This window comes from Dendropsophus ebraccatus, chromosome 12 (assembly GCF_027789765.1).
Source record: "Dendropsophus ebraccatus isolate aDenEbr1 chromosome 12, aDenEbr1.pat, whole genome shotgun sequence".
NCBI lineage: Eukaryota > Metazoa > Chordata > Amphibia > Anura > Hylidae > Dendropsophus > Dendropsophus ebraccatus.
The window spans coordinates 73,923,561-73,937,199 of NC_091465.1; the positions used below are offsets into that span (position 1 = coordinate 73,923,561).

The 13,639-nt window shown below is 43.4% G+C and overlaps 1 long non-coding RNA gene across 1 annotated transcript; it reads left to right on the forward strand.

The window, feature by feature from the left end:
• Positions 1 to 2,397: 2,397 nt before the first annotated feature.
• LOC138769135 (uncharacterized) lies at positions 2,398 to 13,032 on the forward strand. Its single transcript, XR_011359213.1, has 4 exons — positions 2,398 to 2,425; positions 6,082 to 6,453; positions 9,681 to 9,781; positions 11,830 to 13,032. It is a non-coding gene; the product is annotated as an uncharacterized lncRNA (long non-coding RNA).
• The last annotated feature ends 607 nt before the right edge of the window (positions 13,033 to 13,639 follow it).

Consider the following 13,639-nt stretch of genomic DNA (forward strand, 5'->3'; position numbering starts at 1 on the left):
TGGATTGACATGGGCATCGACTGCGTTGGCACTAATTGCTTTTTTATGAGGCGTAACTGGGCATTGTGCAATAGAGGGTTGGCAAGGGAGTAATGAATGCTAGGATCACTGTACAGGGAGCCCCTTGTGGTCACATGTGGTATTACTATTAGCTGATCATTACTCAGTCTTGTACTTTATGTCTAATCTAGTTGTTTCTGGGATTTGCTCTGTTTTGGCATCTTATTCTCGACCTAGTTAGCAATAATTTATGTTACTTTTAAGCTATATGAATAAATTTGATTGATTTTATTGTGGTATTATGGTGAAATTATTGTTTGTGGAAGACTGTGGATATTTACATTGATGATGCGAACACAATGGGGTGATATAAACTGCTGTCCGGTGGGACTGTTGTGTTTAAGTACATAGGGAAGATTTATCAAACATGGTGTAAAGTAAAACTGGCTCAGTTGCCCCTAGCAACCAATCAGATTCCACCTTTCATTCCTCACAGACTCTTTGGAAAATGAAAGGTGGAATCTGATTGGTTGCTAGGGGCAACTGAGCCAGTTTCACTTTACACCATGTTTGATAAATCTCGCCCATAGGGTTTATTTGTAGTCTGTAACCATAAGGGCACACAGATCTGCATAGGCATATATGAAAGCGAATTTACCACTGGTACATAGTTTGTTTTTAATATTTACATGGATAGAGTGGCGCCTGTGTGGGGATGCTGATGCTGTGGCCTGTGGAAGCACTGGAGGCAGGCTGGCTCACCCTCAGTGGGAGAAAACCTACACCCCCCCCCCCCCCCTATGACGCAGCTCCATTGGGGTTTCCTCCCACTGGGGGTAAGCCAGCCGGCCTCCAGTGCTACAGCCCAGGCCAGTGCCCAGGAATAGAACAGCGCCGCATGCGGGAACTGAGCCACGGGCCACAGCACCAGCATCCCCGCGCCGGCACCACTCTATCCGTGTAAATATCAGAAAAGTGATGTACCAGTGATAAATTCACTTTAAAACTATAGATTTTTAATCCGGCCTATTTGCAGATTTACCCCTAAGATGCCTTGGTCAGTAGTCACTGTGCCATCTAATTGGTTTTACAAAGAGCCCATGTAAGCTCTGCCATGCACATAAACATAATAGACCCTATTTTTGTGTTAACTAACCCCCCCCCCCCCCCCAAAAAAAAAAAAGCGTAAACATTAATCATTTGGCGGTGATGAGAAACCTTAGGACATGACTGCAAATGTAGGCCAAAAGTCCCCTTTATGGCAACATTAAAAAGAAAACTTTTGGAATGCAGGAAACAATAAAATAGCTGCATCCTGACTCAAAGAGGATGTACCACCAGGTACATCCTCTTTAACCTGAACCCACTGATCGAACGGCGCTGGCATGGGAAAGCCGGTGCCGCGGTCCGTTTTTCTGACCGAGGGCCGGTTCCCATGCATGGCGCCGTTCTATGCATCGGAACCGGCCAGTGCTCAAGCACTGGAGGCCAGCCGGGCCGCCCCCAGTGGGGGTGAATTCCCTCCCCTCTATGACGCGGCTCCATTCATTCTAAGGGAGCCGCGTCATACAGGGGAGGGAATTCCCGCCCACTGGGGGCGGCCCGGCCGGCCTCCAGTGCTTGAGCACTGGCCGGTTCCGGTGCATAGAACGGGAACCGGGCCTCGGTCCGAAAAACGGACCGCGGCATCGGCTTCCCCGTGCCGGCACCGTTCGATCAGTGGGTTCAGGTTAAAGAGGATGTACCTGGTGGTACATCCTCTTTAAAGGGATCCTACCACAAGTATTCTCATATGAAACATAATACGCAATAAACCTCAGCTAATTTTACAGGCTTAATCTGAGATTTATAGGATGTGAATTTCTAAAATACCCTTGCGGCTGTTGTTTAAAAATGACAATGCTGCTGCCATATGCCTTTAAAGTCATTCTCCTATTATTAAGACTTACCTATTAATAAGACTTACCTACAGTTTATCTGGAAGCTTCCATAGACAATACATGGCAGTCCACACATACATGACCAACACTCCATTCCAATGGAAGGCTAGAGATGTCATACCCAAAATTATGGGGGTCCAGGTGGTCACATACCTTCAACAAACATACATATATCCCCTATCCTAGGAATAGGAGATTTTAAAGGTGGAACAACACATTCGAAGGATAACTGTCACAAGACATTAACTTGGTGAGATATACCCTTTATATAACCTATATTATAGGCCATGTCCTCAAGAGTCCTAGTGATATACTGTATTTTTGGGTTCAGCACTGTATGGTGACAGAAGGTATGAGTGAGGGCATGTACTATTTATGTTTTTTCTTTTTTTCCCGCTTATAGTTTGATATTTCAGACCCCTACAAATTAACGTCTGTCTCCAAAATGTCCAAAATGCCTTTCTTCAAAGGATTTGTCCTGCTAGGTGAGTAAAATATGAAGACACTGCATCACCTAGATGTGAACCTAAACATGATACCTACAGTAATATCACAATACTAATTTAATGTGCAACAATTGTTTTTGTTACTTAGAACAAGCCATGATTTCAAATGTTTAAATATATTATATTAGACTATATTAGTCTATACTTATTAGACAAATATTCTTCTTCGTGCTCTTATCAGACTCCTTTCCCAACCCCACTATGCTTCTTCTACTGATGACTCCCTCTCAATTGACTGGGGTACACCAGAGAAAAAAAAAAGTTTAATCCACTGTATATAGATTTGTAAATAACTTTAACAGATTTGTTAAACAAAAAAAAAAAAACTCAAGTCTTCCAGTACTTATCAGCTGCTGTATGTCCTGCAAGAAGTGGTGTATTCTTTCCAGTCTGACACAGTGCTCTATGCTGCCATCTCTGTCCATGTCAGCAGCTAATAAGTACCAGAAGGCTTGAGTTTTTCTTAAATACAAGTAACAAATAAGTATAACCCTGCTGCTCGTTAATTCTGTCTATGTAGCGTCATAGACTTTGTTGGAATTAGCCGATCAGGAGGTACGGACAGGAAGGGGATGGCGTTGCTCTCTCACCAGCTATATCTCCTGCTTGAAGTGGGTCTTGGCAGTGAGGTTCGTTGCGATCAATAACTTTTGACATGCCTGATGGCATGCCCAAAGTAATTTTTAATGGCAGGTACTCTTTAAACATTATAAATGCCGGTCATTGGTGGCACATTGGCCGGTTAAGCCAATTGGCCACAGTGGTCGGATTAGGCAGCCCAAGAGCTCTGCCCCCTTCCGCAGCCTGTAGGCATTAACCCCTTAAGGTCAAAGCCAATTTTCGTTTTTGCGCTTTTGCTTTTTCCATTTTATGTTTAAAAGTCCATAGCGCTTGCATTTTTTCACCTAGAGACGTATATGAGCACTTATTTTTTGCGAAACCAATTGTACTTTGTAATGACAGGCATAATTTTTCCATAAAATATGTTGTGAAACCGGAAAAAAATCATTTGCACTGTCAAATTGAAAAAAAAACGAATTTGTTTTGATTTCGGGGAGTTTTGCATTTACGCCGTTCGCCCTATGGTAAAACTGACTTGTTATGCATGTTCCTCAAGTCATTACGATTACTATGATATATAACATGTATAACTTATATTGTATCGGATGGCCTGTAAAAAATTCAAACCATTGTTAACAAATATATGTCACTTAAAATCGCTCCATTCCCAGGCTTATAGCGCTTTTATCCTTTGGTCTATGGGGCTGTGTGAGGTGTCAGTTTTTGCGCCATGATGCGTTCTTTCTACCGGTACCTTGATTGCGCATATACGACTTTTTGATCGCTTTTTATTACATTTTTTCTGGATTTGATCCGACCAAAAATGCGCAATTTTGCACTTTGGGATTTTTTTGTGCTTACGCCGTTTACCGTGCGAGATCAGGAATGTGATTAATTAATAGTTCGGCCTATTACGCGCGCGGCGATACTAAATATGTTTATTTATTTATTAATTTATATTTATAAAATGGGAAAAGGGGGGTGATTTGGACTTTTATTAGGGGAGGGGATTTTTTATTAATAAAAACACTTTTTTACATACACTAGAAGCCCCCCTGGGGGGCTTGTATATAGACAGCACTGATCTCTCATAGAGATCAATGCTGTGTATATACACAGCAAAGATCCATGAGATCGGTCATAGATTGCTATGGCCTGCTGCAGGCCATAGCAATCTATTGCCGAGCCGGAATCAGCGTCATTCCGACGCTGAGGCCCGGCACGGGCAGAAGAACGGATCTCCCCCCCGCGATCGCATCGCGGGGGGGGAGATCCGTGCCACTAGACACCAGGGATAGTGTGCATAAAGCACTTCAATGCAGCTGTCAGGTTTGACAGCTGCATTGAAGGGCTTAATTAGCCGGCGCGGCAACGCTCTGAACACCCCCTGCGGCACCATGACGTATCAGATACGTCATGGGTCGCTAAGGGGTTAAAGTGACTCTGTACCCACAATCTGACCCCCCAAACCCCTTGTACCGTCAGATAGCTGCTTTTAATCCAAGATCTGTCCTGGGGTCCGTTCGGCAGGGGATGCAGTTATTGTTTTAAAAACTATTTTTAATCCTACAGCGCTGTGTCTAACGGCTGGGGCTTACACTTGTATATGCATTAGGCTGGCACCACCTCTCCTTCCCTCCTCAGCATTAGGAATGATCCAGGAACATTTACTGCTGTTTCAGCTTTGCACAGGTGTCTTAATGATCCAGCCGATGTTCATTATGCACACAGGTGGGGAATAGGAAGCAATCTGCCTGGAGTATTCCTAATTCCTAATTCCTAATTATGTGAAGGGTGGGGAGGAGGGAAGGAGAGGTTGTGCCAGCCTAATGCATATACTAATGTAAGCCCCGGCTGCAAGTTTAAAAAATGTTTTTATTACAATAACTGCATCCCCTGCCGAACGGACCCCAGGACAGATCTTGGATTAAAAGCAGCTATCCGAAGGTACAAGTGGTTTGGGGGGGAGTCAGATTGTGGGTACAGATTCACTTTAAGTGCTGAGATCATTGATCAATACAGTACATAGCTACTGCACTGGTGTCTATGAGCAACCAAGGCGTTGCTTATAGAAGTCCCCTAGGAGGATTTCAAAAGTGTGTAAAAATGTTTGTTTGTTTTTTTTTAAGATAAAAATAAGTCACCAAACTTTTCTTATTTTTCCAAATAAAATATGTAAAAACTCTGAATCACCCGAAGTGTTAGATTTTTAAGCACATTTTATTTTTGTAGCATATTATATGGAAAAATTACAAGGGTCATTACATAGTACAATTGGTGTTGCAGCAAAAGAGCCTATATGGTTCTGTAGATGAAAAAATTTGAGAGCTGCGGCTTCTCAAACACGAGGAAAAAAGAACTAAAATTAGCTGCATTATGAAGGGGTTAAAAATAAGTAATGAATTTTGTCTATCCCTCATTAAAGGAGTATTCCTATCAACTGGTTTAAAAAAGTTATAAAGATTTGCAATTTTGAAAAAAATCTAAATTTTTTCCCATAGTTAGCAGCTGCTGTATGTCCTGTAGGAAATGTTGTTTTCTCTCCAGTCTGGCACAGTGCTCTCTGCTGCCACCTCTGTCCGTGTCAGGAACTGTCCAGAGCAGTAACAAATCCCCATAGAAAACCTTTCCTGTTCTGGACAGTTCCTATCATGGACAGAGATGGCAGCAGAGAGTATTGTGTCAAACAGAAAAGAGGACACCACTTCCTTCAGGACATACAGCAGCTGATAAGTATTGGGAGACTTGAGATTTTTAAATAGAACTAAATTAAAAATCTATATAACTTTCTGAAACCAGTTGATTGAAAAGATTTTTTTTTTTTTTTGCGCTGGATAACCCCTTTAATGTCAGAGGGAGACACAGCAGTGCCAAGCTGATTCAGCTCGGCACCGCTACAATCCCCGAGCTGAAAAGGTGTAGATGGCACAAACCCTTTAAATCTGCATTGAGCTGTTAGAGCATGGGCAGCAGTAAGTATGACCCAAGGTAAACTGAGATTGAATAGGGCAGGTCTCGTCACAGATTATCCAGAGTTATCTATATAACATAATATGATTGTTCCTTTTTTTCAGGTCTCCTTTATGTTTGGGTGACCCCAACAGAACAGGCAGTATCGATAACACAGAATCCAGCTCGACCTGCCATCAATGGACCAGTTTCACTAAATGTGACAGGCGCAAACCTCCCCATTCATTTTTGTAACTGGTACAGAGCAAGAACCGCCGATTCGAGCAGATTTATTATTGGACGTTTAAGAGATACTAGTCAAACTAGTCAAGTAGTCAATGGGACACTGAATGTTGGTAATGTCACCATACTAGACAACTGCACTTTGACGTTCAACAAATTTAATAGAAATTTAGTCGATTTTTACACACTCCTGCTGTTACACGGGCCAACCTTGCAAAACGCCACCTTGGAACAAGTCACTACCATATTGACTGGTGAGTATGCAGAACTATAGGTCACTATGAGGTCATGCATTTATGATTTATACATTGGGCACTATCTATATCTGTATACTCTATATAGACTGAATTTCCTTATCTATAATTCTAGTGTTTAAAATGGTAGATTAGCAAAAAAAAAAAATCTTTTAAATCAACTGGATCAAGAAAGTGCCAGAGATTTGTTATTTCTATTTTAAAATCTTAAGTCTTACCGTACGTATCGGCTGCTGCATGTCCTGCAGGAAGTGCTGTATTCTTTCCAGCTTGGAGAGCAGTAGAGGTTTTCTATGATTTGCTACTGTTCTTGAGAGTTCCTTACATAGACAGAGGTGGCAGCAGAGAGTGCTGTGTCCGACTGGAAAAGAATACACCACTTCCTGCAGGACATACAGCAGCTGATAAGTACTGGAAGACTGGAGATTTTTTTCAATAGAAGAAAAATACAAATCTCTGGCACTTTCTCACACCAATTAATTTGAAAGAAAAATTTGGGGTGGTGAATTACCCCTTTAAATTTATTTCCTGGTACAGAGCTGCAAGTTCTCTGCATAGACACAAAGCGAAAATCAACATTCTGGTTGCTTGAAACTTCCACTAGGGGGCAGTTATCTGCCTGATCCACCACAGGCCCTGCTTCCCCCCACTTACTGGTCTCTGTCACATACTAGTGTCTGTTCAACTCATCCTGACCCTGCAAAGAAACATAGCCAGGTAACCCTTTAACATTAGACGAAGCTCCTGACACGTGAACAGCCTGTTCTACTTCTTCCCAAAGATGTTGTGTAGGATTAGGGTCTAAGGAATGTGAACATTAAGCACTGTTATTTTTGGAACCAATCCATGACTATAGAACCTTTGCGTATGGTACATTGCCCCACTGATTTGTCCTTCTGCCATAGAGTAAATGGCTGCCATGAATAGATGCAGCCTACAATCCAAATATCCATCCACAGGTATCAGAGGAGCCAGGGTGTGGCAAGAAGACAATGCCCTTACAGTTACGCCACCCCAACCTGTCTGTACTGTTCACACCTGACAGGAAGAGCTCAGTGATTCATTATTATTAGGTATATTTAAAGCACCCCTGATTCCAGATTGCGTCCAGGGGTGACATACAGAATTTACGTATGCAGAACGTAACATAAGATCAAGAGATAACAAAATGGAATGTAGGGATAGAAGACCCTGCCTGCGAGGGCTTTCAGTCTACAAGGTACGGGGAGGGAGACAGAAGGTAAAGTGTCTGGGTAGCGAGTTCCAGAGTATGGGGGAGGCTCGGGAAAAATCTTGGAGGTGGTTGTGTGAGGTACGAACAAGAGGGAGCAAAAAAATTAGGTCTTTTGAGGATTGGAGGTTGTGTAAGGGACAGTATCGGGATATTAAAAGGTACTCTGGGCTGGGGTCATTTTTATTGTACGGCCTTAGAGAGAGTGGATATAGAAGCTGCCGGTCACTTACCTTCCCGGTTCCAGCTCCGGGTCCCGGATCGCTCCGCCCTGTTTTCTTGTCCCGCTTGGCCGCTTCCTGGTCTGAGCTGCAGCTTGAGACCTGACGTCTAAAGGTAGCTCAGCCATTCAGAGATCGTATCAAGGTCCCGCCTCGGCCGCTGAAAGCTGAGCTGCCTTGAGATGTCAGGTCTCAAGCTGCAGCTCAGACCAGGAAGTGGCCAAGCGGGACGGGAGAACAGGGCGGAGCGATCCGGGACCCGGAGCTGGAACCGGAGAGGTAAGTGACCGGCAGCTTCTATATCCACCCCGTCCCCGGCCGTACAATAAAAATGACCCCAGCCCAGAGTACCTCTTTAAGTCAGAGATGTATAAAGGAAACAGGGTGTAGGCAGCCTTGTATGTGACGAATAACAATTTACATAGAATTTTTCGGGTAATGGAGAGCCAATGAAGGGATCGGCAGAGGGGAAAGGAAGAGGCAGAGCGAGGTAAAAGGTGGATTAGTCGGGAAGCAGAGTTGAGGATAGACTGTTGGTTAGCGAGGGTGTTAGATGGAAGGCCAGAGAGGAAGATGTTATAGTAGTCCAAGAGTGAGATATTGAGAGCATGGACCAGCAGTTTTGTGAAGTCAGGGTTGAGAAATATTCGGGAAATTGAGATTTTTGAGATGGAGGGAGAAGGAGGTGGTCGGGGTCTGAATGTGCGTTTTGAATGAAAGGGCAGACTCAATGCTAACTCCTCCAAGGCAGCGGACTTGTGGGACAGGGGACAGAAGGCAGCCATTTATTGTAATTGACAGGTAAGGTGGGGGATGGAGTGACATGGGGGAAAGATTATGAATCCTGTTATGTCCAGAATAGCCGATAGACATTCTAGGATTCTGGATAGCAGAGAGGAAAAATCCGGACTGGAGAGATAGCTCTGCTTGTGCTGAGTCCTGACCCCACCATCACCATGACGCAACATAGATCTGGATCCATCTGAGTAGGTTGTGCTTCTATACTGCTCAGTTTTACCATTCCTGGACTCTTTCACATTAGAGCCTTGCTTTTCTGATTTCCTTAGGCAGTGATGGTATTCGGATTGGTCCTTTGCGTTTATAGCCAATCCATGCTAAGGAATGCTGAGTTGTACATTCTGGCACATTAGTTGGAGCACCAGCATTGTGTATCGCCTGTAATCCGCTACATTGTACCCCTCCTGCTCATCAGGCTTATTTTGGATATTCCCCTTTAAGCACAGGATCCCCCTTTTACTTTTTCTTACTTTTACCTTTTACTGATTCTTTTCAGTTGATCACACCATTCTCCATATACTCTCCACACTATTTTACCTCACAAGGTTGACAGTGAGATCCTAGCCCCACCTAGTCTAATACCCATAACCAGGTCTCGTTCCATGTATGTCAGATCAACATGTGGATTTATACCAAGACTGATCCGCAGAAAATCAATCATTGGATTTTATGTTGCACCCCAGGGCCCCAGGTCTTATTTCCATACAGACAAGTCCAGAATTATAAAGGTGTCATTCAGTGTGCGTCTATGGAGGGGGTTTGGAGCTCTGTATTCAGTCCGTATGTCCTAATGAGGCGTACAGACAGGGGTTGTGGTCATGCCATTAAGCTTTTATGAGAGCAACCCTCTTCTTTTTTTCCTTTTCTTTAATTGTGAATTTATTGTATGATTGACAAATGATCCGCTATGGGGTTAGAACATCTAGGAGCACGTTCTGATGGAATCTGAATAACATCCGGTCTTCATCCTTTTCTAGGCAACATGTCATCAACAATATCCTTCAGTCTCCTCCTCTTGGCCTCAGCCCTGTTCTCATCCCTGGGACTCCTCTGAAAGACATCAGTAAGACAGCAAGAGGTGAGTGACAAATCTACCCTACAGCATCTCGAAAACCCGAAAGGTTTACACATTAGAATAAAGATTCAAATAAAAAAGACTGAGCCCTAAAGCTGCTTTCACGCACGGCAGGTTTTGAGTCAAGGCCAGATATGGATCCAGTAGGGAGTAGAAGTATAGGTCTTTATTTTTAATCCATATAATTTTAGCTTTGGCCTTTCTGTGTTTTCAATCCACTCCTGAGTTTTGGTTGAGAAATACTGAGCAAAATACTGTGCGGGAACATAGCAATTATATAGATTTCTACTTTGAGGCTATGTTCACACATGATAGTCAATATTTAGTCAGTAGATTTAGTCAGTATTAGGGTCAGTATTTGCGGCCAAGATCAGGCGCGGAACCAACTGAAAAAAAAATTATAATGGAAAGATCTGCACAGTTTCTGTGTTTTTAACCCACTCCTGGTTGTGGTTGAAAAAATACTGAGCATAATAGTGAGGCATATACTGTGTGTGAGCATTGCCTGTTTGCTATATCTTTTTCAATAGGGGTTAGACCAAATATCCAGCAGTATTTTTATATAAGTTGAGCTCTTGCTGACCCACCCGCCATCACCCCCTTTTTCTCTTAGTCATGTAACTTATTTTACTGTTGATAAACTCTATGGGGGAGATTTATCAAACGTGGTGTAAAGTGAAACTGGCTCAGTTGCCCCTAGCAACCAATCAGATTCCACCTTTCATTTTCCAAAGAGTCTGTGAGGAATGAGAAGTGGAATCTGATTGGTTGCTAGGGGCAACTGAGCCAGTTTCACTTTACACCATGTTTGATAAATCTCCCCCTATAACTCCTGCAGGAATTTATTTTCTAAAGGACTTATTATATATCAGACCTGACAGAGTTCCATGGAGAATGGTTATTGAAGGGGCGGCTATGACCCAAGCTACTGAGTTTACGGGTGTCTTGACGTCTACTCTTTCCATGATCACATCTCAGTATACAAAGACTGGCACAATATCTGCAGACAGAAGTAGCTGTGGTTGAAAGTCAAAGCTTGACACAAGGGACAGACGAACACTTTATTGGATTGCACACCCATGAAATTGACGCCTTTAAACTTGCATTCAAGTCTGCTGTAATTGGGGAGCCATAGTTTTGTGGAGGGGTTTCTAGCTAAAATTTAAAGAAGTGTTCTTCTCTCATTCATGTCAAGCTAAGGGGCCAAGGGGAGTTGAGTGAGCACAGAGAGGAGAAAAGGCAGCCCTGCACAACACTATGTCCTGTAATCTCTAATCTGTAATCTGCATTGACCTTTCTGACCTGTAAATCCAGTGTTTTATGTGCCCAGAAAGTGTCCAAACTGCACAGCTGCTTGTCTCCTCTTCCTGCTCACTCATCCCCCTCGGCTTCTCCCTCCTCCATAGGTTAGAATAAACACAGCAAAGCCTTCACTATGCTTCTATGGTATGAAGACTGCTTTGCCTGATAATGAGCAGATAAGAAGTAAGTGTATGTGTGTGTGTGGGGGGGTGGGGGTGGGGGTCTGTGAAACAGCTTTTTGAGTACAGAGTTTAAGATCGCTTGTACTATTAAATATTAAAATGACAGTTACACTTTAAATTTAAAAGGAGAGACTTGCAATCACTGACAGCAAGCAGAGAACTTGAGAATAGCAAGGAATTTAAAGGGGTTATTCAAGATTACAAAAAGCACAGCAAAACAGCACCACCTGAGGTCCTGAGGTTGTGTGTGGTATTTCAGTTCAGCGCCATTCGCTTCAATGGAACAGAGCTACAAAACCACACCTGATCTGGGGACAAGAGTGGTGCTGTTTCTAGAAGAAAGCAACCATGTTTTTTATGCCTGGATAAACCCTTTAAACATAAAGTATACCAGAGGTTACTCTTTGAGGTTAGATAATGCAATAGTAGTAGCCCTGGCTCATGCTATAGAAGCTCCTACAACGAGTTGCACTACATGATTCTTGGCTCTGCTACATCTCCTGAAAATGTCTGATTACAGATACAATTATAGATGTCATTGTGATATATTGTCTTTTCTTCCCTCAGGACATATCTTGCAGGATTTAAGGAACGTAATGATTCATATGGCAGAGCTCAATGACAGCGAGGAGGTGTCTTCCCTCTATAATTTGCAGGGTGTCGGCACGGTCCTCGCCCAAATAAATGATTTGCTTCTTATTTTCAACAGTAACTTCCTATAGTGAGAAAAATACTCAGAACTCTGCTTCATCTTCATGACCCGATAACAAAAAGTATTCCTGATCTCCCCCTACCAAGCCAAACAATGGGATGAAGACCCTGAAGAAATATTATTTATTGGAATATTTATGGGATGACGAGAGCTGCCCACCAAAATGTCCCTATCTCCTCACTAATGATTGGACACCCCACTCTTTGTACATCTACCATATATTTTGCTTCATAAGACGCACGCACCCCTGGTTTAGACAGCTGAAAACAGGAAAAACATATTTCATGCTGATTAAATTTCCTTGGTGGTCTAAGGCAGTGAAGGGGTCGAAATATATTGAAATTACAGGGCCCTTTAACACTCCATGACAGTACATGGAGTACTGCAGCATGCACAATACACACCAAGCTCTGCTACATCAAAACACATGCACACCCAGCTCTGCTACATTAAAACACACGCACACACAGCTCTGTTACTTAAACATACTCAGACACACACAGTGCAACTACATAAGTTTTCTGCCCTGGGGGGGGGGGGATATGTATATATATATTATATATATATATATATATATATATATATATATATATATATATATACATATTGTATTTGTAAATTTGCAGGTGTAAATTTTACTGCTGAAACACTGAGAACTTGCAGCAAAACCTGGATACAGCCCAGAGGAGTCCGGAAAAACATCAATACACCCATAAACTTAGGGCTGGGGCCAGCACAGGGCTTACCTGGGCAAGTGCCGGGGCCAAAAGCTCCTTCAAGGGGGGCCAGCAAGGGAGAGGGGCTCGATGATCAGCCCACTCACTGTAGTGCAGGGTGAGCGCTGAACATCAGAAGACAGAGAAGGAGCGTCCTGGAGAGAGAGAGAGAGAGAGAGAGAGAGAGCGAGAGGGGGGGGGGTGAAGCACCTGATCACATGACCTGCAAGTCGTGAACTTTACAGTGTGGAGATCAGAGAGAGGAAGAGGGAGAAGACTGATCTGTAAGTGCTATGTGAATCAGTCAGTAATGTGTCAGTAGGTGCGTGTGTGTGTGTGTGTCTATGTCAGTAGGTGTGGTGTTAGCAGTGTCGGACTGGCCCACCAGAGAACCAGAGGATCCTCCGGTGGGCCCCCAGATTTAGAACCTGTAAAAACACTGACATGTCGTTTCCTACTGGTTCTTCATTGGTGGGCCCCCAGAATCATTTCCCCTGGTGGGCCCCAGATACCCCAGTCCGACACTGTGTGTTAGTGTCTTTGTCAGTGTCTGCCAGTAATGTCTGTGTGTCAGTAAGTGTTTGTGTGTGTCTGTTAATGTCAGTGTCTGTGTCAGTAAGTGTCTGTCAGTAATGTCTGTGTGACAGTGTGTCAGTAAGTGTGTGTGTGTGTGTCAGTCAGTGTGTGTCAGAAAGTGTCTGTGTCAGTAAGTGTATGTTTGTGCATGTTAGTGGTGTCTCAAGTGATTGTGCATAGTAGATGGATGGATTGATGGATGAATGAGGGGCCCGCTGAGGCTCTGTCGCTCAAGGGACCGCAAAAACCCAGAGCCAGTCCTGCATAGGCTGTATCAATGTTTTTCAGGCTGCATCCAACTTCTTAAGCCAATAGGATTCAAACGCCGAACAATCAGACTGCAGCATGCTCCAGTTGCGCTCATCTCTATACA